This window comes from Prenolepis imparis, unplaced genomic scaffold, assembly GCF_030444845.1.
Source record: "Prenolepis imparis isolate NDT839.2.m4 unplaced genomic scaffold, iyPreImpa1.0 SCAF_1, whole genome shotgun sequence".
NCBI classification, from domain to species: Eukaryota; Metazoa; Arthropoda; class Insecta; order Hymenoptera; family Formicidae; genus Prenolepis; species Prenolepis imparis.
In genome coordinates this window covers 14,305,276-14,331,454 of record NW_028141159.1, presented here as the reverse complement: position 1 = coordinate 14,331,454, position 26,179 = coordinate 14,305,276, and the positions used below count along the sequence as shown (strand labels likewise).

General features: G+C 36.0%; 1 protein-coding gene across 4 annotated transcripts in view; it reads left to right on the top strand.

Moving 5' to 3' along the window:
- Tinc (transmembrane protein tincar) overlaps positions 1-26,179 on the top strand; it is a 122,972-nt gene that overhangs the window by 31,454 nt on the left and 65,339 nt on the right. For 3 of the 4 annotated variants that reach the window (XM_083051254.1, XM_083051009.1, XM_083051168.1), the window contains exons 3-4: positions 2,282-2,322; positions 24,030-24,074. The gene's annotated coding sequence lies outside the window, so the exon portion shown is untranslated. The remainder of the gene's footprint in view (positions 1-2,281; positions 2,323-24,029; positions 24,075-26,179) is intronic. The other variant, XM_083051093.1, reaches the window with a different exon arrangement.

The following is a 26,179-nucleotide window of genomic DNA, read 5'->3' as shown; positions in this document are numbered from 1 at the left end:
TAAAAGAAAGAATTTTTTTCTTAATTACAAAAAGAAAAATTTTCCAGTAACGATAAGATACGAGATATCAAGCTGTTAAAACGAAAATAGAACGATCGTAATGAAACTACTTAAAACTGACTTGGAGAATAATTTCGGATAGATACGCGTGGAATATGATTTAACGAAATTAGCAAGAATGATATAAAGTCGATCCTTATACGTAATTCAACGTCGAAATGGCGGAATATTGTCTTGGATTTTGCAGTAATTGATATTGACATTGAGTTACAGAGTGACTGAAACTGATTCGCTGCAACTGACATTGACATTGTCTCTTGCAATTTACGATTAAATCGGAAAACTCGGTTTGTCATCTTCATTTAAATTTCAAACAAATTTGCAATAATTTGCTCGTGCAGAATGTGCTTGCTTCTATTTTCAACTGTACTAGAATAGATTAAACTAGATAGATTTAAATATTTCGCATTGATTATTCGTATATAAAACATCTTATTAGCTGCGTTTACTAACTTATACAATCTTACTACCCAATTTTTATTTTAATTATTTTTAATAATCATCGCTTAACTTTATTTCTTCAGTATAACTACTATTATATTTATTATTTATTTTTAGCAATCAACTTTCGTTAACTACATTTTCCTAACAATTTACGGAGGGTCTTTTGTCTTTTGTAAAGTCACTATTTTGTTTTTCCTTTTAAGAAAATATATCTAGAGGATGGTGAAAAATATATATATACGCCCCCTTTTACGCGGAGATAGCCCTTTAAAAAAGGAGGAATGCGGAAGCGCCGTGATAGTTTCCTGGATGATCGCATGTGTGCACGGCCTATACACGTTTTTGGATACTTTTACGCGATGCTGTGGAGTCATTGGCCCGTGAAATCGGGCCCTCGCGCGTTTATTCACACGTGAGAACGCTCTCTCGATAATAACGCGCTTTAATTTTGAAAATCTCTGCGGTCGCTTTGTGAACCTAATGATGTGTGCGCGGAAGTGTGGTAGTAAGTATAAGCTTTCATGAACCGCGTTTCGCGTGTTATCTCTTGCCGGGGCGGAACTCAACCGAACTCGCTTTGTTTGCGATCTAATGTATTGAATGCACGCTTTAGTTGCGCCGTTTACAACGTTGTTACATCGCTATATATCGACCGCGGCTTTCGAACGAAACCCGCATTTTAATATCGCTTTATCGGTGAGAACTGTTCTCAATCACTCAAAATTTGCGCGTCTCAAGACATGCATTTCTTATATAAGCTCCTATCTGAAATTACTGCAGTTTATTTAATTTTTGTCTTTTAATTTTTTTATTGTTCTCGCAAATTATAAGGGCTAATTTATATTCAAATACCCGCAGCCGCCTATCGCAGCTGAAAATTGCGAATGAACAATTTTGTAAATGTGCGATGAAAAAATGAAAGAGAGAAAGAGACGACGCTGCTGACGGGGGAAAAAGTTTTTTTTTCACTTTCATGCAAATCCGTGCTCTGTAATTGTGGACGAACGGAATCTGTTCTCGTCCTCTCTCTTTCGTTCGAAACAGGGTGGCTGCGACAGCGGATATCTCCGCTGGCCTCGTGTTTGCCTCGTTTGTCTTCCGATTTGGTTGGCTGGTGATCAATGGCGAAGGAGAATCTGTCATTTTCATATGGCGACGAAATCTGTCGAGCTGTGAAAACATTGTGAGATTTCGAGCACGGTAATAGGGCCATTATCAACCCTCATCAACAACGCGCACGTGTTTCTTTAAAAATTCATGAAAATGTAATTCGCGCAGAATTTTTTTTACATTTTAAAATGATCTGTTGAATTCGATCTTTATTCTGACATTAACTAAATTTCTACATGTTCGAATAAGCGAAACACATCGGAGATATTGGATATTATAACGTTAATATCTCCGTTGTTTCTTTGACATAAGAAAACGTGCAAACATTTCCAAATAAGATCGGATTTGTCCTTTTCTTCGTGGTTGTCTCCTTGAAACTTCCAACATATCGGGGATTCTTCGAGAATACAGCTTCGACGAGAATTTTCGACTGAATCGTATTCGTCTTCTTCAAACGATAAATGCTGGGTATATTGGAGACTTTCAATGCCCCCTTGTACGCGCACCTCTGGGGTTGACGGAGGTTGGTTTCAAGTTTCGAACAGTCTCGTGTGAGTCGGGACGAATGTTTCCCTCATGGAAGATTAACGATTGGGGGGGAGAGAGGAGAATGTCTCTGTTTCTTTTTCCTCACAGCGTCTAAAAGTTTTCTTCTTTTGTGTTTCAGAATTTACGCTCGATCCTTCCGTTCCGTCGCTCGGCACATCGGTAAGTCGTGCAATTTTAACAACTTCTTTTCTTAGACGTTACTCTGTCAACGACACTACGCTCGTAGCATTACAGAATTGGATCTAACATGACGCGAACGCGAAGAATCGCTAAAGGCGCATGAAAGATACATAATCCATTATTTCAAAAACGCATTCATTCCGTAATGGATATTATTAGATAGCTGCAAATGCAAGAAAAATGTCTGCTATTATCCAACATTTATGTTTTAATTTTAAAATTATTTATAATTTTATGGATAAAGTTGGATAAAGTTCATATAAATATAGAAAACGCGATCGTAATAATTTTCTGATTTAAAAACCAAGTTCAATTGATATGATTTTGATTTCGATATGAAACAAAATTTAAAACATTCCATGAAAAATATTTACACTTTATTTAACAGTTTATAATTACACATATATGTGTGTACAATACTTTATCGTCCTAGCATATCAATAAAAAATATAATTCGCGAAAGATTGTAGATCGATCGGATGACTTGCGGAGAAATGTCAATTTCGCCGTACACGTGCGATTGCACATTGTTAAGGTAAGCCGGAAGGCTTATCTGAGGTTCGATGACTGATCGATGGATATCGATTAACGTCGATTCGCTCTCAGATCGTTTTTTTAGTGTCGATTTGAAATTTAAATCCGTCCAAGGAAGGCGGGAGACTGGAAGGGGTCAACATATGACGCACAATGACATACGTGCATACAAATAGGCGCGTTTTCGCGGTGCGCGTGCGTTGCGCCGGATCGATCAAACCGTGCATATATCGATGCATGCAAATATATATATATATATATATATATATATATATATATATACACACACTATCGCGCGATGTTGGCTCGCTATATTTGCGGCGGTAAAAATTTATTAAATTTTTACTTGCCACAAACTGTGAGGCAACGAGTGCTCCAGCATTTGTCGCGAATTTTCCCAATTTTACAAACAGCCAGCGCGATTTGTGTCAATGCTTATCGCTGTGAAATATCCACGTGGAATGATAACGTGAATTTTATTTTATATGTATTCAAACTCGGCTGAGTGATATTAATCTTACAGAGTTATATATTGAATTTTCAGTGAGCGGAAATATATATAAATTATATTGCTGAAAATAAGTGAAGAGATTCTCCCATAATTCTCGTATGTGAAGAAAGTTATATGATAAAATTACTGCATTTTATATATAGCAACAATTTAAAAGTCATTGGTATTTTGATATTTTTATTAAGAAGAATCGCTTTCACTTAATTGATAAATCTCGCTATATATGGAGCGCAGCGTATTTTTAGAAACATCTCGTATATCTAACGTGCTTTTCTAAAAATAAACAACGCATTTCGCACTGACAAGTGTACTTTAACGACAAATCTTATCTTTAATCATACGTGTGGAAGAGAAATTTAACTTGCACTACGTGACATTTCTCTCTCGCTCTCCCTTTCTCTCTTCATTCGTAAACGTGCATTCACGTGTGCATCAGCAGCATATGCAGTGTGAGGTAGGACTTCCGACGCGCTTTTCCGACTACGTGACATCCGGACATCCGACATCTGCGACGTACTGTTGCCAACACGTTGCTGTCAGAGCGGATGCAACGGCTGACCGCGGTATTATTATTGCGAGCGAGTCTAACGCCTATCAAGTACTCCGAAATTCGGATAAACGCGCACCCGAGCATTATTAACCGATCTCCGTAATCATGGTAGTTTCAAAGCAATTCGATATCGAGCAACAAGATTACTCGTACGATAGGAAAACATATTACACCGAAGATGGACGGTTCACTGAGCCACGTTCATAATCATATCAATTCGTACGCATCTATACACATTTAATAGTGCAGCTTATAGATGCTATCATAAATACACTATACGATATGAAGATTATTACTAAGAGATACCTAACGCATACAGCTCCGGCGAAAAGATTTAATTTATTTAGAATTTACTTGAAAATATCGAAGCGCAATTGATTGTTTAATTAACGGAAACGGCGGAAGTTATTTGCAAATTAAGCTTTAAGAGAACGGAAATTGATAAATCGAACAACAAAACGAGATACTCCGCTTCAACTAATTTAATTTGAATCAATTTAATATCAAATAACCGCGCACGCTTTTTGAAAGCGTAATTCGATATAATAACTCTTTCATAACGGCATAATATAAAAATATTTCAATTGCACAAGATTAATCGATATATACCGGATTTGAGGATCGATGATTTCTGTGGCCAGGTAGTGCTGCACGGTATAATTCCGTGGCTTGCATCGAGCCAGATGAACGAAGTTATCGGATAGGACGGTTATATGGGGGTTGAGGTGGGAATGTCCCGATATTTGTGGAAAGCTGGCAAAGTTTCCCTCGTAGTAGTAATATAGCGTCTGCGAAAATCGATATTCGATAATCACGAAATTCCAGGGCTTGCGGCATCGCCTTTTCTTGCGAATCTTGCTGCAAGATATTAAAAGGGCCAAAAAGAATGGAATCGTCTTTAAATTTAAAAGCCTTTGGCGGTTTAATACAAAATGCATGATTTAATATAAGGGGAAGGTTAAAAGTTAGTATAGAATCTTCTCCCTCTTCTCTTTCTCTAATAAATATATATATATATATATCTTTCTCTCTTGTTAGCGTGATAATTCATTATTTTTATTTTTTTTTATCGGCTATAAGCAATTTGTATCGATTAACAAGGAAGGAGAGAGTTATAGATATATATCTTTTACAAAGTTTCTGCTATCTCATCTTTTACTAACACTATCATTATGAAAATCGTTATCATTATGCTAAGAAATGTTTTGATACTAAAATAGCAATATTGAATAAGAATATAAGAGTGATGCCTATCTTTATGCAACAAGTTTTTACTATATTATTTATTGGTTTCATAAAATTTATCACGCATTGCATTAATTTAATAGAGACTGATATGTGATATGCACGTCGTAGGTTTCGAAAATACGTTGACATTAATTGTGATGGACACGTAGAGGAATTTTTTACATCATTTATTTTAATTGAATTACAGTTTGTTGTTCTCTCACTCTTTATTAAATTTTGCTGAGGTTTCTAATTAGAGACTACAGTATTTAACGAGATACGAGTCTTTAGTTATATGTATACAAAAGTAAATTTTTTAAATAATGTCTTTTATGACAGTAGTAGCTGTGTGTGAACACTAGACATTATACATCTTATTATACAGCATAATTTACGTATTCTGTATAGAAAATATTATAAAGTATCTTAAATTGTAATATTTTATTGAATCCAGATTATTATAATCGATGTCTCTTCGATAAAATTATACTTTAATGAAGTAAAAGGAATTGGAATAATAATAATTTGAAAATTGCGGTAAACGATCACTCTAATAAAATCTGCAACGAGAAAAAATTATTATTTATAATGTTGTTGCATGTTATTATTTTTTTAGACATTTTGTTATTGCTGCTATTTATGCTTATGTTTATTCTTCGTACAAAGCTTTTGATATATCCACAGATGGACAGTATATTCCGAGCTTATTTGCACTAGAAATTTTACGAAAGTCTTTCTGTGGTCGGATTGAGGTTTCCATCTTGCTCGCACGAGATGCTTGCGAATGCAAACATAAACTTGCCGCGTTAGTATATACGCATTGGTGTAATAAGGTCGTTGGCTACGCGAGCTTTATCGTTCCTGCACGCGTTATTTCTGTTTCGTCGCAAACGGAAACGCGCTTGGCTAAGAAACGTCTTACTTTATTTTTCTACATTTGAACGGAACAAAAGAGCTATATATAATCCATATTGGTTTATCAAACAAAGAAGGAGTAATTAAAAGAATGCTGCTGCTGTGATAAATCGTAATTAATTCACATTTTAGAATAATTAAAACGATCCAGTAAAAAAAACTGTATAATTTTTAATAGATTAGTGGTTACAGATATACATTTACTTTTTTAATAACGTATATATTAATATACATATTTTATAGAAAATTAGATATACTGCAGCCGACATGATTCAATAGCGCAATCAAATGCACGTAACGATTTTTTTCTATCGTTCCTTTATTTTTTTTTTTTTCTTTTGATCTCAGAAATCTTTTAACGTCGAAGATTATTTTAATACTGTATATAAGACATTTCTATAACGGATAATTTTTTTCTCCTAAAGTACAGTTTCTCATTATATGCGATTTATCGGATTAAAAAGAAAAAGCAGTTATATTTATGGTATGCGAAAGTGAAATTTAGAAATTAATTTGCATTGGCAAACAATTTATTTCGACGTGTACTGCGCGTTTGTCAAGCGCAGAGCATCCAGATGGCAGTCTATTTCTTGCCATGTCGATTTAGTGCGCCCGTAACTGCCAGTGCGCATGCAGCTGTGATCTTACCGCGGAGATCTTACAAGTTTGTCGCTTTGGTGTGTTGTAGATAGCATCTCTTCGGCAAACTTGAATCTTTATATAAGAACACGGTTGTTGAGCCCAGCATCGAGATTATGCTTTTGACAGTGCCCATCGGCGCTTTAATCTTCACTATAATCTCTCGCATTTCTCCACTTCGTCGTCTCATAATCTATGCCTGTCGGCATTGAAATAGCTTATACGGAAACAGACGAACAAGATTGAACTCGAAATCCTTTCTTCGTGTGCTCTGCCACAAAACTAATTGCATTCATAAAGGTATTAATATTCCCCGCTGAATTTCATCAGGAGGAGAAGGAAGCTTGGGTTTCCGAACGGATTATTAGGGTAGCTGGATTTCTAACGCAGTTAGTTCTCGGAGGCTGAAGCGTCTCTTTTACTTGATTTCCGTATCTCAGGTTTTCGGAGCGAAGTGAGAAACGCTACGTTCTCTCTCGCCCTCTTTCTCTCTTCTCTCTCTTATGATGTAGCGTCAGCTGTACATGACTGTATATGTTAATATCAAAATTAAAGAATTTCGAGAGATTTCTTAGGAAAATTAGAAAATACACTCATCTCTCTTTTTTTTAAATCGGTGATTTATAGTGATTATCAAATTAATCATCGACAAAATTTGAACTATAGCATTTCGTGGATATCTGCAATCATGTTTGTGTTTGCTGATGTCCTCGTCTTTTATGGAACGATATTACATGTACAGTAATTATATAGGTTGACAGCTATGCCTTCATTCATATTGATATGTACGCAGTAAACACGAAGAGGAGAAGAAAGTGTGGAAATGTGGCGAGATAGGCGAGAACGCCACATTGCGTGCGCTGGAATTTCGTTGGTGCGTACGGAAATTACATTGTCGCACGCCAAGTGACCCATTCCATCGATTTTCTTGATGGCACGTGTGTGTGTGAATGTGTCAGCAACTTTGACCACGCGAGTTATACTTGACCTGGCAGCGACGAAAAACTTTATAACGAGCGAATGTTTCACGAACAAGAAAGACCGAATAGAATTCTATACACAAACTTCTGTTTTAGAATATATCACAAATGATTCTAGAAAAAGATGGAATTATGCAATGTAAATGGTTACTGTTACCATTATTTATCTATATATGCACTACTAATGAGTATGCGTTACGTATTCGTTTTGTTGATTCATCAGGATAATCTGTTTACGTTAAATTGGATCATTAATACTATAATAATAGTAGGATTATGATATATTCATGTTTATATAAACATGTATTCTCTCTCTCTTTTGCAATAATAATTTAATAAATTATGCAGTGAGAAAATAATTATTAACAGAAGAAAAATAGCATAAGAAGAAATAAAAAAATATATTAAATATACAATGGCTTGAAGCACATTATCTAATAGCACGAAAAATATCTAAAAAAAAGAAAACTTATTATCAGAGAGATATGATAATTTAAATTTATTTTTTGACAATAAAAACCGACGATTATTTATCTTAAATTGTATATTATCTATCTTTGTAATATTATAAATATGTGTACAACAGAAAAAACCTTTCACATACACACGCACACATCGTTCTCTCATGTTTAGCTTGTTAATTCCCTCTCTCAACTGTTCCATTTAATTATTAATTCGAGAAAAATTTCCCGCTCGCATTATTAGGGTATTCTTAAAATATCATTTTTATGCATCAAGCGTTCGCAATTTTCCTCGAATAGAAAACGAATCCATAAGTATCGAAAATCAATGCATACATATTCTGTGCTTTCTATGCTGCTCCCTCTGGGGCGCATCCGACTCTACAAATGCACGTACGACGTGATGTGGTAAAGGAGTCGAGTGAAAGATATCGTTTCAAGAGGCTAAAAGCGTGACTACAAAGCAGTTGCGCTCGCGTAATTTGCATAATGCGAGTATTACGACGGAGTGATCAGAATTGGACGTGATAACGCAGTGAGACTTCGCGATAAGTGCTTTTTTTATCGTTACTCAGTCGCGAAAATGCTCCTCCGTAATTGATCCTACGAACGAGCCAATGTCCCATCGGGATTTCGCTGTCATCACCATTTCTGTTAGCAGTGACATTCCGCGATAAAATCTAGTCGTTTGCTCTCGAAGATATTTTAAGGGTCACGATTTTATATTTTTTCTCTGCGTTTACGTATCTTTTATTTTACGATTATTATTAGCATTATTAGTTTTAAATACACCAATTGACAAATTGACAAATAAATAAAAGCGAATAAAATAATTTTAACAAATAAAAGTGAGCAATATATATACAATTTGAAAAGATGGTAATGTTAGAAGATATTATTATAATTAATTTTGATGAAAAGAAAAAAAGATTAATTAGACGATATAATATTTTTAATTTAAAACTTTATAATACAAATTGATGTTTTTTAGAGGCTAGTTTATTTTGCAATTTTTTTAAGATACGTTGTGGATTCTTATACTTCTTACGAACAAAGTATGCAAGAATGCATGTTATACGAATTTTTATTGCGTTGAAAATCTTATGAAGAAAGTTCTTGGAATGCATGTAATATGTCATACTCTCTCTAGACAGGTCTGAGTACCTGTTACTGGTGGATACAAGTCTTACCCTCCTATTAGTCTCTTGACGGTGAGTCCCTTCCCTTCTGACACATCTAAAGTCCCAATAGATAATTATCGTATCTCCGTCAGTCATTTTGCTGGATGAAACTGACAGAAAATCTGACATGGGCTACGTGTGCTTGTTAACTGAGACATTGTCGAGATCTTTACCGTATATGTAGGCAAGAAATTGCTTCCGAAAACATGTTTCTTCTTTCTTTAATATGTCTATTTGTATGCTATGGACTTGAGATTATAATTTTATTTGATATTTACTATATTTTATTCTTACCTATTAACGGAAAAACTCAAAAATGTAATTAAATATATTAAAAACGAATATTAACAGTACAATCAATGAAGTCTTTGGACCATTCATAATTTGCAACAAAATTTGTGATATAAATTTATGATTTTAGGTATCGCATATCTTAATACATCATATCCTGATATATCTTTTTATATCAGACACGATATATCTATTTTGTACGTGTATGTATTTTAATTTTTCAAAATTTCTCTACATTACGCGCCACATAAAGCTAATAAATAAAATTCTGTTTTGTGTTAATTTTATCATGAATTATAAATGATCTAAAATAGACTTAGGCGGCACTTTATTAATTATATGGCTACACATGACAAAATTTTTTTAGAAGATTCCAGTGACTTAACACGTCTTTGCAAGTATGTTCTGATTTAGAATAATCGTAATCCTTATTTACGAGGTTGAATATAAAATCAAAGCAATGACGCGCTATCGGTTGCCCTACCCGAAGCTATTCTATCGAATATCGTTTGATCTTAGGGTAAGTGCTCATAGCGACGCGCGGGGCGATATTTGCGCGCATACCCTCGTGGGTGTGGCGTAAACTCATCTGCGAAACAGGGGCTTTGTATATTAGGTTCGCGTCGGTAATTATACCCCGCCGGAACCGAAGCTGACAATGCGGCCACGCGTTGGTGAGAGAGAGAGAGCGCGTGTCTGTGTGCGTGTCTAGGGGATGACCGTGTTTCGGACCGTCTAATGGAATGCTGCAGCTATAGTCTTCGGCTAGGCTAGAGGAGAGAATTGAACGCGCGACCCTCAGAGGCGCGATTCTCCTATCTCTGCGCGAGCGCGCTTCTGCATCGGCACGGAATATCGAAATCAATTACCGGATTACTCGGCAAACCCCATTAACAAACCTTGTCCCGGCGAGCAATGATTAAATCGTCGGGAATTCGCGTGATCCTGCCAATCTAGTCGGATCTAGATTGATTTTGAAGCAACACGCAGCGAGACACACCTGACTCGCGCCGAATCGAAAAATTAAAAATATATCAGATCGCGCGTCTTTCATTACATGTACGTGTCTGTTAATTAACTGTCGGCGATTTCGCTGATCCTCGAAGGAATAAAAAGTAAAAGCAACTTAGCGCGAATTAACGCGATAAGCGACACACAACACTGTGCCTAAATCTAATTAAACTCACGCGCCGACTAATTTCGTCGATTTTTTTTTTGTATTTATACGGGATTCCTATATCCGATTTCATTGAACATGATGGTGTCAGTCAACAGCATTGCGGCGAATTTGGCGGGAAAACGTACTCGTGCGCACGTCGTATCTTGATGTCGATCCAATCTCGTTTGAGGATTACGAGGATTATTCCGAAGGCTCCTCGGAAGGGATGATTTGCCGCGCATGAGATAAGTGACCAAGCGGTTTTATCGGCACCACCTTAAACGTTGTATACGCGAGCGAGTCATGTTCTTCGTCAGATCCCATGATCGCGCGTTAATCTCACAATTTTTCTTTTTTTTTGTGTATCCTTTTTCGCCGAAAGAAGATGGAGCACGACGGTGGCGAGACCGTCACGCAGCTCAAAATAATTATTCGGATTTAATTGAATATTGCGACGAAATGGGGATTGATTAAATATAAGACGCACTATATCGAGATATTTTTTCCTCAAGAATCTCTTTTTCTTTTTTTTGAAAATACTTTTTATAAATGATGTGTATTCCATTTTAATGTTTTATTGCAAATTTTTCAAATTGTATAAATATAAAATAAAAGGCACAGTTATGTGTGTCATACAAATATAATAATAGTACAAATATAATAATAGTTCAATAATGATAAGAATTTGATATATCTTTCGGACGACTTTTAGAGAAATTTTAAAGAATTTTAAAGAAATTCGAAGAGGAGAAATGAAAGTTCAACGACTGTCAACTGTGCAAATCGTACCATTTGCGATTACAGATTGCGCACTGGTAGCTCAGTTGCCGGGGAACCGTTATCGGCTTATAAGAGGATGAATGTCGGACCCCGGATGGAGATGGCCGTATCCTACAGGGGCTAGTGTAGGATTCGCGCCGTTTAGTAGTGTGCGCCATTGGGTATTGATTGAACGGGAGGTAAGGCCAGGAGTTTGGAAACTGTCGGAAGGGTTGTAGCGAAAGGGTGCCAAGGAAGGGGATGAGAATGATTACCACCATTTTACGCCGGAGTCCGTATTATTATTTACTATCGAAGAATATGATATACACTTATCAAAGAATGATAAATAGCTCCTTAAAAATTGTATGCAACTTTCATTCTTCATAAATTCTAACTACGAATCATTCGCGATTAATTTTATTAGTCATTTAGCAGTAGATTTTAACTCTATAAGCACGAAGTAATATACATCATTAACATATGACACATTTCGTATTTGATAGTATCTTTTAACAATATATTTAAGCAAATTTTTATAATACTGGCAATTTTCTAATTTAAAAATATAAAAATTATGAAAGTCAAAAATTCATCGTAATTAAACGAAGAAATTTTAAAAATTATGTTCTATAGAGCAGGATTTTTATTAAGAGTGTGATATTGTAACAACACTCTATAATCCAGTTTCTTTGTCACCTGTACAGTTCGTGTAGAAACACCTGCTTACCTGATTATGGCCCCTTGCTTTTTAGATGTGCTGATCGAACTATGCGATGTCTGAAGCACGGATTATCTTGCCGAGAATTTTTCAAGATAAGCGCTTCTTCAAAAAATCGTTTCACACGCACGTTTGTCACGCACTTGCGCATACGCATATATTTTTACGAAACTGAAAAAAAATATCCGAAAAGAGAGAGAAGATCTTTAATATTTCAAGTAATTTTAAAGTTAACGCTCATTCCACGTTTTTTGACGTTCAACGAATTACTCGCATAATTCACTCTCATTATTCGGGCGTAAAAATAGAACTAATAAGCCTACGCGATGTTTCACTGTCCAACCGAAGCCGGGTTGGTAGGGTTCGCAGAATGCGGCTAACAAAAAAAAAAAAGGAATTATTTGGACTCCGAGGCCGCAGCGTACACACGAGCGCGTCAGTGCGAAATCCGCTTATTCATATCGCGCTTAAACGCACAACTCGCTCGGCGAAGCACGTGTCGGATGTATTACGTTGGTGCGTGCAGTTTTGGTATATTGCGAAAAGCTGGCTGCGTTCCGGTGCGTAAAACACAGGCACGATAACGGCGAGAGCTCTAAATTAACGAGCGGCTCCGCTGCGAAGCTAAAATTTCGTCCCATAAAAATATGGACGCGCACGCTTACGTATGTCATGTAAAGTTCTCAGGACCGCGATATTCTCTGCATGCATGAAAATTGTGTGTGATAGTGTGCGAATATTTTTCTCATCTCATATATATATACGTATCTCTCCCCTATATAAATGTACCTTCGATTTTCACGGAATTTTGTTACGACTCTTTGGAGTTGCCCTGTATACATGATATTGATTGAATCGCAATATCTGATAAGTATATTTAATCATCGTAGAACATATTTCTTTGTGCTCGACATCTTCCCGTTCCAATCGAGTCAAATTTTACGGAATTCCAGCGGGCAAAACGCTCAATGTTTTATCGAAACTTGATTGCAACACAGAATCTCTCTCTGGTCAGTCAATCAAATCGAATTATTTGATCGTCCTTAATTCCAACATCGACTCGTTAGAAAGATATATACGTATATATCTATCTCGTTAAAAAGAGAACTCTGGAATTAAGAACGACCAAATAATTCGATTTCATAAACGTAGATATATATGTATATAATATATATATATATATATATATATATATATATATATATATATATCTGCGCATTTATATTCATTCACGACGATTAAAGCGACATCATTTTCGAACTGTCTGAAAGACCGTAAAGGATCGGACGCTGCTTAATTTTAGAAGATGGTTTCGTATCCTCGATTTGAAATCTTCCAATTTGACGTGACTGGCCTATGAATACGTGACTGCTAAATTTGCGGGCCATAGTAGCAACGAATATGCCTCGAGGAGCCTTGGCACCGCGTTAAGTTTCCGGTCACGTACAAAATATTTACGTGGAAAAATTCAATGCGGCAGATATATTTCTCAAAATGCGGCACACATTCTCTCCTTTCTTTTCTTAAATCTCGAATATTTCATGTATAAATCGGAAAAAAAATCCACTTTGCGTTTATTAATTTTTTTATCTCTATTAAAACAAATTACACAACAGTATATATTAATATTTAATTACTATTTCGAGATTTACAACTCTCTCGTGTACGGTAAAATAAATTCGCCACGACTCTTATTTCATAATCATCTTTATGAAAATTTCGGAGCAAGAGAATTCATATTTACCAAATGTCTGGAAATAACGGTGAAAGCATGCGCTCTGCAACATCTGGATGTCGAAAACCCATGTTTCGTCGTCGTATCTATGGCTCCTGCAACCGAAATCCACGTAGGAACGACCTTAATGCGATTCCGTATTCCCGGCGATTAAGCAGAAACACTCGGTTTACCATATATTTCTGTAGCTTGTCGATGGTTCCCGCAAGGTGGTGACTACACACCTGGAGCCCAACATTGACTGCAATTGCTCAAACATGGCGAGACTGATTGTGCGGTACACCTATTATGTTAAAGTTATAATTAGTTGCTGGTTATTTACCGCTAGGCTAGTATTATAGTTTCTCATTTCTGAGCTTCTGAGTATGAATAATAAAATTAATTGTTCGATAACTTGATAGAGAAAGTGTGTTATACGAATAATGTTTTATATCTGCGCATTATATAATCATTTAATTTATGAAGATTTGTAAGTAAAAAAAATGTTTGCAATTTCTCTCTATAAATCACATTTTCGAATTAATCGCATGTTATTTCAACTTTGAATTGGAGTTTGTTTATCAGTGCACATATTTCACAAAAAAAAATTTAATTTAAATATTTTCAAAGATTTTGCAATATTTTAAATTTCATGAAATAACTTTTGCATGTCTGCTCTTGATTGCATTACGATAACGGTACGGTATTTCGTGAAATATAATAATTGAACATCTCTTCATTATAACCGGGTTTAATTTCTGCAACTTGGTATAGACATTGTTTTAAACGAAGAGACGCTGTAATCCGCGTTTTATACGACGCTTTCATTACCGAGTGCGCAGTCGAGACCGAAACTTTTAGTATAGTACCGTAATTAAACTTTAAAATGACGCGATATTATAATTCTAAAATAAATGAAAATTATTTGATTTTAGTTTATATCTGTTTTAACGCACTAATACCATCGCATCTCGCATTGTGTGCGCAATATTATCGTAAAGTCGTATGAGTCCGCACGTATATAATGCCAACCGCGTGTAATTTAACGGAGCGTGGAGGATATCTCGTGCGATCGATTCTTCCATTCGTATATTCGTATTCGCCAAATATCCCCGATAACACATCTTTTCACTCTCCTCGCGTCGAAATAACATCGCTGCCCGCGATTATGTACACGACCCGAAACACTTGGGGCTTGTAGCGCTCGGGAAAGATGCGGGAGCGCATATCGAATCTATCCCTAGAAACGGCCGCAGGACGGAATTGGGGGAAGTTTAAGGGATGACTCACCGCGCACCCTCCCAACTGACGCACCATCTTACCGTTCTTCTTCCTTCCTTATTTTTTTTCCTGCTGGGAAAATATGTAAAGTGATATATACAGGCTGGTTCAAAAATTTATGGTTTTCCCTCTGAGATACTGAAAGTTTAAAGAATGATAGGGATGAAAAGAATGGCGAGGAATTATTTTTGGATGCTGTAATGAATAGTTCCATTCCAAGTTACAAATGATCGAAGATTGGATTCTCGTTCTTTCGCCTATCGCGATATCGTTATATGTCCAATGTCGTCGGAAAAGCACGCGTTTAGGGAAAGAACGCATTTCCATTTTTAGCCGATATACGAGAGAGATTCTCGTACCATTCTTTTGAGCAGAGTATCCATAGAGAGTCTCCTACGCGCGCTTCCCAGGCATTCCCGCATCGATCGGCATCGCAGGGCGGAGCAGGAAACAGGCATTCCAACGACTCCGTTTCACGTTGCAATGCCGCGGAAACACGTGCGCGAAATGATTTCGGGTTAGCCGGACATTCTTCTCTCGTCTACTCGTTATAATGCTGCTTTGCGGTAACTTTCTGTTCATTTGCGCTCTCTTATTAAAAGATCAGAATTCTGTTGCGTAGGATATTTGCATTTTTATTTGCACTTCTCGTATAAGCGCGAGTTTAATTTTAACAATTGCCTAGATTGCCCGACGAATCTAGAGTTGCTCTTTTCTTTTAGAGAAAATTTTAAACTTCTAATTTTCAACATTATATCTGTTTACATTTTTTAATGAAACTTGAAATAAAAGTTTTTCTCAAAATCTATTTAATTAAAAAATATGATTTTGTGATCTGTTTTTGCTATTATCTTACAATTACGTAGAGTTTCAAGCGTCCAGATTTCGCGTACGAATCTTAACGATTGCAACGTATTAAAGGATTAATATTCGTTAACATTTATACGCTCATTTATACGCTCTAGAATGATATTTTCTCGTATTGCCGAACGCATGAGTGGCTGAATGAGATCTTTAACCTCCGGTCTGCATCAGCAATCATTGCTTTCCTCGGAATTATTAATCATACAAAGCATGCGTATTCTGGAAAAGTAGTAGATTAAATGGAGAACGTTCGAGATATTGTCGTGACGAAACCGATATACTGGTTTTGCTAAAGTATTGGTTTCGTTGAACCTGCCGCTCTAAATATAATCTTGATCGTCGTGTCGAACGAGTCTTCCCCTGCTTGCTTATTATACGCGCCGGTAATTATGACACAGTAAAAATATCGGGTCCACAAATGCAGGATTACGTGAGATCGCGGCGTCAGCAGTATTGATATATTATAAAGTGAATATTATAAAGTTTTATATTACAAAGTTTCACTAGGTTAATTTTAGAAAGATTTTTTTAAATTTCGCGATTAATAAGGATTTTTTTTACTATTTTGAAAACTATATTTATATTCGAGTCTTCCGCGACATTCTCTCTAGATAGAATGCATTTCTTTTGCGAGGAGAATATTTATATATTTATTCATGTAGAAAGTCACTGTTGATCGAGAACATCGAATCGCCGAAAATATAACAGTTCTCGACGTGCCTGCCAATAAGTCATCAGCTTCGCAACACGAAGACGAAAATCCATTTTCTACTGGCGCCTACGAAAATGCATATTTGCAACGCTGTCGACCATAAAATTCCGTTCCCATTACGACCAAACTTTTTTCTTTAACAGGAATATGTAGTCAAGATGACAGTGCGAAAGTTCAAAATATACATCTCTGAATATTACGATATTAAAAATATTCGTCCATATTTAGCCTTGTATCAGCTATTAAAGATAATTACATCTATGTATAATCGATTGTGGAAATTGCCGCGAAATTCGCTCGTCGTTTATATCTCTCGTGTATTATTCGCGAAAATCCTGCGATTATTTTACGGATGAAAATTCCTTCTCGTCTATCTGAAATTCTTCCTGCGACGAATTCGAGTCGCATAGTCGCGAAAAGTATGCTTCGCTCATTATTCCAAGTTCGATAGAAAATCGATGTTCATACGGCTGAGAACAGGTTGCAACACTGATACCGCCAGTCGTGGCTTTCATTGTTATGTCGTCGTTCAACCGCGGCGATCGATACGAAAAGTAGAACAACTTCTGCGAAGCCTCGCGTCGGTACCAGGAAGAGAGCTCCGTAATGTTCCTACTTCGTATTTTCAGAAAATCAATTCTGCATTTCCGCTTACAAGGTAGCGAAATGTTGAGTGAATAACTCGTGAGCAAAATGCATCTCGATTGTACTGAATGCTTGAAAAATAGTTTGCATTAGAAATGTAGGAGAGAAAAGAAGTTGAGAAAATGAAGAAGTTAAATAAAGAAAAGTTTTTCGTCGAAGAAAAGAGATCAATGACTCGTTGATCAATATACATTAACTGACTGACACATCTTACTCTCTATGTTCTTCATATTTGTTATAGATTATTTTCTACACGACCCCAGTATAAAATTGGGATGTGTATATTCTTAATTTTTTTATCTCTTTTAATCATAAAATTAATAATTGTAATTTGATGAGATTTTTTTATACACAATTCTCTTTCGAGATATTTGTTCATAAACTTGCGTGATTTTCTGCAATTTATTGTTACTTATGAAGACATGCCCCTTTTATTTATATTTATTTATATATGTATATACATATTCAACAATGTTCCAAATGTTGTATCGCAATACGTGATATCGATAACGACAACATGTAGCATATGTACTATTCCACGTGTTTTAAAAAGGAAAATGCGGATAACAGAATAATGGATGTTGCGACGCGTTTGAACATCGATGAAACGAATCATTTTCGACAATAGAGAAAAACGGACGAATGATTGACATATTTCGAAATTGTGATCATCCTAAAAGAACAGAGTATTTTGACCTCTCATCTCCGAATACATATACATACATGTGTATGTATGTATGTGTATTATGTAATATTCTCTACATATAATTTTTATATAGAAGTATAAAAATAATATATAATTAAAATAATATAGAATTGTAAATAATTTTATTTTAAAAATTACAATGCAATAGACTATAGTAGAATAGAATGCATATCGCGTTTATTATATTTTATAATAGGCGTGAAGATTTTGCGCTCAATTTGTAATAATATGGCATCATGTCATTGTTCGCAAACGCAGATATACACAATACCTTGCAGTAAGATTATTTCCATATCGTAAGTTTTCCACACTATGACTTAAAAGAATTATAGTTTAGATTTCTATTTTTATAAATATTATTAATTATTATTATATAGTGTTGGGCTAATAATAATTTTATACGCGGTAATAATAATTTCATATATAGTTGGCATTAAAAAAACTATAAATTATATGATAATCACATAACATTTTTTTCAGTGTTGCACACGCTATGCATTTCCTCTTTCCCTTTAAAATATTTCAATTCTCCAGGATCCATATATTGCACAAACTAAAAGAAGTTCTATTTTCGATCGATAACGCGTAGTTCCTGTAATAATCAAGTATAATTGTTTTTAATTATATTTTGAAAAAAAATCGTACGCTATATGTAAAGAAATAAAGAGATATTTACGCTTGTGTTAACATTTGAAACGCGCAGCATCACTAGGCAGACATTAAAGAGTACATTGCGCCATTTCCATTCATATTTCGTCTGTCAAATGGAAACTGGCGCATGTCGGTGGCTCGTCGATATTGCCTTTCCCTGCCATTTCAAGTATATTTTTCCCGGATGTGTCTCGCTTTCTGGAGAGTCGGTCTCGCTGTGCGCGTTTACTTGACAATTCCATTACCGGGAGCCCTCCCGTTGGAGACACGTGCCGCCGTTCGATTAATCGAAAATAGATCGTCGCAGTGAATGCGCCGACGATCGAAGCTATCGTCGACACACGGTACTTCCAATTCGTGCTTTCCCGAACGAAAACTCAACACGAGTCGCGGTCGAGTTTTCCTGCGGTAAACTCGTTTCCAGTCGACGAGTACGAATGAAGCCACGAGAGCTGACGTATATTTCGATTGAACTTGGACAGTTTCTCTATATATGCGATCGCTTTATGCTGCAGAAGCAATGTTTCATAGCAATATCTTTATACAAGCTATATATCCACAGGTTGCAATTTAATATCGTTTCAATTGTCTCGGTCTATATTTTCTAATAATTCTGAATGTGTGATTGCAAATAGGGAGAAATTTTATCTGTACATAATTTTACAATTCTTTAAATTCGCATTTTTATATTTTAACATTTTTATATATAATAGGATTGTATATATGCTGCGTATAAAAATCCGTAGACGAGTTGAACAGGAAACTTTTGTCTTGGTTTATTTCAGTACTAGTTAGAGTGCTTGTTCCTTTGTTGTTTCAGTACATAGAGAGACTTTTTGTAATCGATGAAAATACACACAGCTGCTGCGGCACGTAAAGTAAAGTAGCGAAAAAGAGCTAGAACCCGGTATGCTTACAACCATGAAAAAGCGTCACATCGCCTTTACACCTATAGTTTGGCGTCAGGAGGTGTATGTATGTGTATGTGTGTGTGTGAACGTGAAAAGCAGACGACGAAGAGAACGAGCTTCTTTTTTCCCGAAAGCTTCAGACTCCCGCAAACGTGACTCAGATGAAAAATCGTCTCGCCACCTCCTTTCGTCCTCGCGAATTACCTACGTCGGCGGGAAAGCGGTTTACGTAACGTCTCTAACGTTTCTTCAAGAATACGTGGCACACTTACCAATACAACGCGTTACAGCTGCGCCGGTGATTTTACCTAGTAAATATCAAAACCACTTGGAACTACATGGAAACTTATCTCGGTAGTTTTTCGCGAAAGAAAGAAAAAAAGTTTAGCTGCATAGAATTTTTATCCGATATATTGAAAAGAAGAGGAAAATGCCTGATGTACAATTTTTTGATCAATTCAGCTTAGCGTTAAAAATGTGAAATGACTATTTATTTTTAATTTTATAACCCAGGGATTCATTCTCTCTCTCAATTCTAGAATTAAAGATTCAACTCTTTAATGTTACATTAACTGCAGACAGGAAACACGAAATGTCGAGACTTAAACGTAGTTCGAACTCAACTTGCGCGAAGCATATTGCTCGGATCAGTCGATTAAATTCGCGAATTACATATTTGAGATTCGATACAGTGTCCTTCGATGCTAATCTCACACGTCGCTGGCACCGTCGCGGTTTCGCAAATTCGCAAATTGCGCGTCAGTATAATTCGGCGCGAATTTACGGTCGTCGCGTATCGAGCTATTCTGGGTGTATGCGCGCGACCGTCCAAACACGAGGCGAAAATGGATGCACGAACGTACGGGAATTAACGATGTACGGCGTGTGTGCCCTCAGCGAAACGCAAATAGCAATGCGAACGCAACGGCAGTCTAGCGAGATTCGCTCAACCTGTGGACGTGTCAAACCCGTTCGAGCGTTCCACGTGTGCTGTTCATCGACACGTGCGCGCGCGCCGGTAACACAATCAATCGAATTGCAACTAGAGAGATGCACGAATTTAATAGGATATTGATATTTTAATTTGTATTATATATATATATCGAATGTGCCGCGCGACACAAAAGCGCCGATGCTGTGTGTTTGATATTTCTCTAAAAAAGTAATGTGTATAACATGTGTATGTGTGTGTGTATATACGAACGTCATTCATAAAATTCGTACCTTTAAAGGAAAGGCTTATAAGGAAAAGAATGAAGGAAATGAATGAATGGTTGAAACTGTGCATTTATTAGTCTTTCTATATATGAATTCTGCAAAGTCACACAATCTTCCCATTTGACGATTTAGCATCAGTAAAGGTGTCACTTACGATAATCGAGGGAGCTATACTTATATTTTTGTAACAAATTAACGATACACAATAAATTAACGAAATGCAAATTAATAATTAATTTCTATTGTAAAAGTATAAATAAGATAAAATAATTTTAGATATACAAAAATCTTTTTATTACACACATAAAGAATTTTCATAAATTCAATATTGTAAAAGTATAGTAGATATTATAAGTCGATATACATTTCTATAAAAAATCTAATTTCTTAATACACTAAAACATAATAAGATATTTGATATATCGTGATTTGTTATGAGATTAGAAAAAAAATAATCTTCTTTTCTTTATTTAAATAATTATTGATATCATGATAAATGTAGCCGTCTCGTATAAATTGCTCCGATCAGTCAACGTAATTATAGCCGCAATCGTTTTCGCGCTTGAAAGAAAGTTCACGTCATCTAATAAATATGCAATGTGTAGTAGTGAAATGGTAATTAATGGATAATCTTTGATGTTTCCTTCGGGATACCATCCATCACGATGTTCCCGCGAGATTAATCTTGCTGATATCAGCATCGTCGTAACCATGCGTGTTGCAACAAGGATGTGACAGGAAAACAAGGAAAAGACGTACGAAAAAAAAAAAAAAAAAATGGAAAATGTTTTCTGATTGTGTGACATTCAATTTGTGATACGCGATTCTATTACTATATACTAAAACATATTTAGATCGATTAATAAATGTTAGATGAATTTAGACATCACAATATCTATGACGTATTTAGATATTAGATATTATAATATAATATAATTTTAATAAAATTTACGTGTTATTAGAAATTTTTATAATCCGATATTCGCGTAATATTTATTTTGCGTCCCAACACGTTTCCACAAAGAAATGAATGTTCTCTTTTATTTGGGTAAAATCGAGATTAATGATTTTTTCTCGGAAAGCAGACACCGCCGTTGGGTTATTTCTTAAGGGATAAGGGAAAATGTCTCGCGACGCGTCGAAGGGAAATACAATGCCATACTTTCTGCACCCATAGAAATATAATGCCACAATTAGATGCGCGTTAACGTACGCTTCGAGAGACACTTTAGTCGAGCGAGAGTTTGGTTGTCGTCTACTTTGTCATTACAGAATGAGAACTTTGGAAATTCGCCCACGTGGATAATTCGCCGACGCGACTGCATGCCTTATTCTCTCTCATTTCTATTCCTTTCTCTCCATTTCTCCTCTTCGCCTATTCTGGTAATGTGGACGAGGCTGCAATTTCCAAATTTAATTCTCTTAATTAGAGAATTTGGTTAATTATATATAGCAGAGAGTATATTAATTATAGAGTTGAGTCTCGGATAAAGTTTACAGAAATCTGTGTAATTGTGAGGAAAATTATAAAATATATTTTATAAAATTATAAAATATAAATCAAATTCGATGTATATTAAAAAGATAGATCAAAATTAGAGTCGTGAAATATATAAAATGAAATATTTATGATTTAATTTCTGCAACAAAATTAGGATATATATTTCGAGACATTTTCTCTAATTGATATAATTATTCGCAATATTCGCGTGTATGAGACGCAAAATCCACGGAATCCAGGAAATTAGATGCGCTGTTAATTGATCAACGTCGACGGTTGCATCTGGTCAGCCGCTAATAATCGCGATGCCGCATGAACTTCAACCTTGATAAGAAGCGACTTCGCCCGATCGATGTGCCCGCCGTGGTGGTTAATTAATGTTCTCGGGTATTTGCGTCGTGAGACTGGGCCCGATCGATAAATTTAGGACGGCGCGGAAACCAGTTTGCGTGTAACACAGAATAATTGTCGGTAAACTATACGAAGGGCGCGCTGAAGATCTATTTAGGAGTTACAAAGCGTTTCCAAGCTAGGACAAAGTTATATTACTAAGATTAAATTAATTAAAATTTACCCGTCAAATTTATGTTTATATATAATTAATATTTGCGCGTGTAAATTTATAAGAACTCTTGTTCTCCAAATCTCGAAACCTCTCTCGTGGAATTGTTAATTTAACGCGAAAACTGAGCAGAAAAATTTCGATAAAAATCGATGTAATAAAAACCTTTATGTTAATATACATATTTGATATAATATTAAAACAGCAATTTTCTCAAAACCGAAACATATAAATCAAATAAATCTTGTAACTTTTAAATTAACACATTTATCTAATGAAACCCAGAGTTTATTATTGTTTTATTGATGTTTATATTTAATTTAAAAAAAAAATACGGATAAGGCTTGAAATTTCGATTTCGCGAGTAGGTAATTCTTTTTTTGTGATTCTTCTTATTCGACATATTAATGCAGATTGCAAGATTAGCTGCAAGATTGACTTTCGTTTTGTATTTGACTTTATAAATGATCAATAACTCCGACCGTTAGAGTTATCTTGCTCAATTTTCCTGCCTTCATTTCACAGATGTTGTATATGTATGTATCGGCGCTATTCGTGAGTTTGCAAGTTCGGAGGCCGTAGAGCAAGGTACTTTAAACTGATTGCGAGTGATGTGTCGGTGTATCATGCTCAACACGACGTAGCAATCAACTTGCCATGGCGTCTTGGGTTTTGATACAACTATAGCGCAATGTATGTGTTCTATGCATTTATGAATACTTACATCTGACTCGAGAAACATTTCAGTACGCTTCTTGTAATAAGACGCACACGATGTTATATTAGAGTTAGCAAAAAAGTGTATAAATTTTGCGCAATATCTACGGATAGTTAATTTCCAACGTAACTTTACACTGAGCTCCCTGCCCTTCCCTAGGGCTATTTATAAAATTACCGTCTTTGAAGAATATTTTCCAGCCGTTCTCTTCAATTCCATAAAATAGCTGAACATGTTTTCCTCTAATCTAATAAAAACTTTGTTTTCTGTTTCAGATCCATTTGGTGTCCAATCCTCGTACGAAGACACTTTACTACTTGGTAAGTTCGTTATCCCAATAGTTAGATAGATTATATAACACGAGTATATCTCCGCTTCCCTTCCGCAATGTCGAAGGATGCTGGGACGCGGTCGTGTCCCCCGCTAATCATCCGCGTGCTGTTTCGATCGCGATGAAAATTGCAAGGGACAGATGCGTTGCGCAATCAGAATCCGAGAGTCGCATACAGATACGCAGAGTTTCGAATTCCACAGGTGAGGAGGATGCTACTACGGATAGAGGCTCGGAAATACGAACGAACCGCATTTCCGAGTTAACTCGCGGCCCGGCTCGACTATTTACCGACGCAATCGTTTGGTAACTCGAGCATTGTCGATCACGGGAAAATACGGGAAAGGAAAGTTCTCTCGAATCTGACCCGGCGGAATAGAGTCGACTTGCTGAGACACGCTCGAATTGTGCGTACCATTTCCACGCCCCGCCTAGTTCGTCTCGATCCGCTGCCGAATCGATATCTTCGCGATCGTGCTAAATTGCCTCCCTTATCTGGGGAAATTCCTCGACAAACTTTTAATCTACTCCCCGGCTGAGACTCCGATTTCCGAGCTTCAATCGTTTCGCGCATCGCTTATTTCCTTTCTTTATCGCTCTTCCCTCTAATATACTAATGCAGGCCGCTCTTCCTCGATACCGCGCCGTCATTCGATATTTCGCGCGAATGCTTTTTATTCCCCGCGAAAATTCAATTAATCTCAAGATGTTCTGTTCTTCTTTCTGCGCGGAGAAAAATATCTTCCATGTTTATCGACCACCTTTCATTTCTTTTCCGCTCCGTCATCTTGTGCAACATATCTTCTAGTTCGACGAATTCAGAGCTCGTTTCTTGAGAAAAATTTCGATGGAAGATCATCTTTCATCATAATTTATCTTTAAGTGTCAATATATAGTATCTTGATAATTTAATTCAATTAACGGTTCTTTAACTATTTTCTTCCGGAGAATTAGATGAGAATTTTATAATTGTTTTTACAAGTATTTTTGATATGCAGTTTTTAAATTATATTTTTTTAATATCACCGTATATAAATTCGCGTCATAAATGTGGACGAACGGCAAACTCAATAAAAAAAGTTACTACGGTGTTTCCAGCTATCGAATAAGTTAGCGCGCGCCCGTTGTTGTTGAAGTTGTCGGGGTGGTTTCCTTCTTCGAATCACGCACTAAGTCTGCCGACGTATCCGAAATGGGCTCAGAGGTTCTAATTTCGGCCAAATCCGTTTTACTCTCCCTACTCGTCCATTTCTTTTCCCTCGTGACAGTTATATACATCGATTCTTCCCCGACCTGGGTCAGATAATTGCTTCTACTATCGAAACATTGTTGTTTCTCACGAGAATGTATAGTTAGTTTCTTCGCAATATACTTATATTTGAGTAAAATTTTACATTATCAGAATTAAAATTGTTAAATATTTTTATGCGCAACAATTTTTATGCGTAACATTTTTTTTTTTCCAAAATTTGGCAACCATTCCTGCTTTTATCAACACGATGTTTTTAAAATACGTCCCTTCCGAATTAATCCAATCATATGTGTATTTGTGATTCTTCGTCGTGTAAACTATAGCGAAATACAGCAGGGAAAAACGACCGAAGTTTGTCTATTAAGGGAACTTGGGACTCGATATAAGTACATAAGCACGTAAGCAGGAAACCTCTTCGTGCTTCCAACTACCTCGAAGGACGCAATTACATATTTCTTAATGTATACGGCGTACGTGCTTAGATTACGCTTTTCCATCTTACGATAACGCGATGAGGTTACAAGAAGCAAAGCGCTTTTGCAAAACAGATACTTATGTTTAATACGCTACTTGTTGCCACATTAACGATATATTTGCGCAGTATTTTTCCAAAAAAACGTTATCGATATATACTGATATTAACAATAATTCTGATGACAGTTGTTTTGATGGTAAAGATTTTTAAAAATGTACTTTGTACATTTTGTAAAATGAAACTCGAGCAAACTGATTATATGCTTATTTTTGTTTTATTAAGTAATCTGAATTTCAATTTTAATTTCTCTAACTTTCACTTTCGCGGACACATTTATTCAAACCCGGAAAATAATACGATCTCGGTA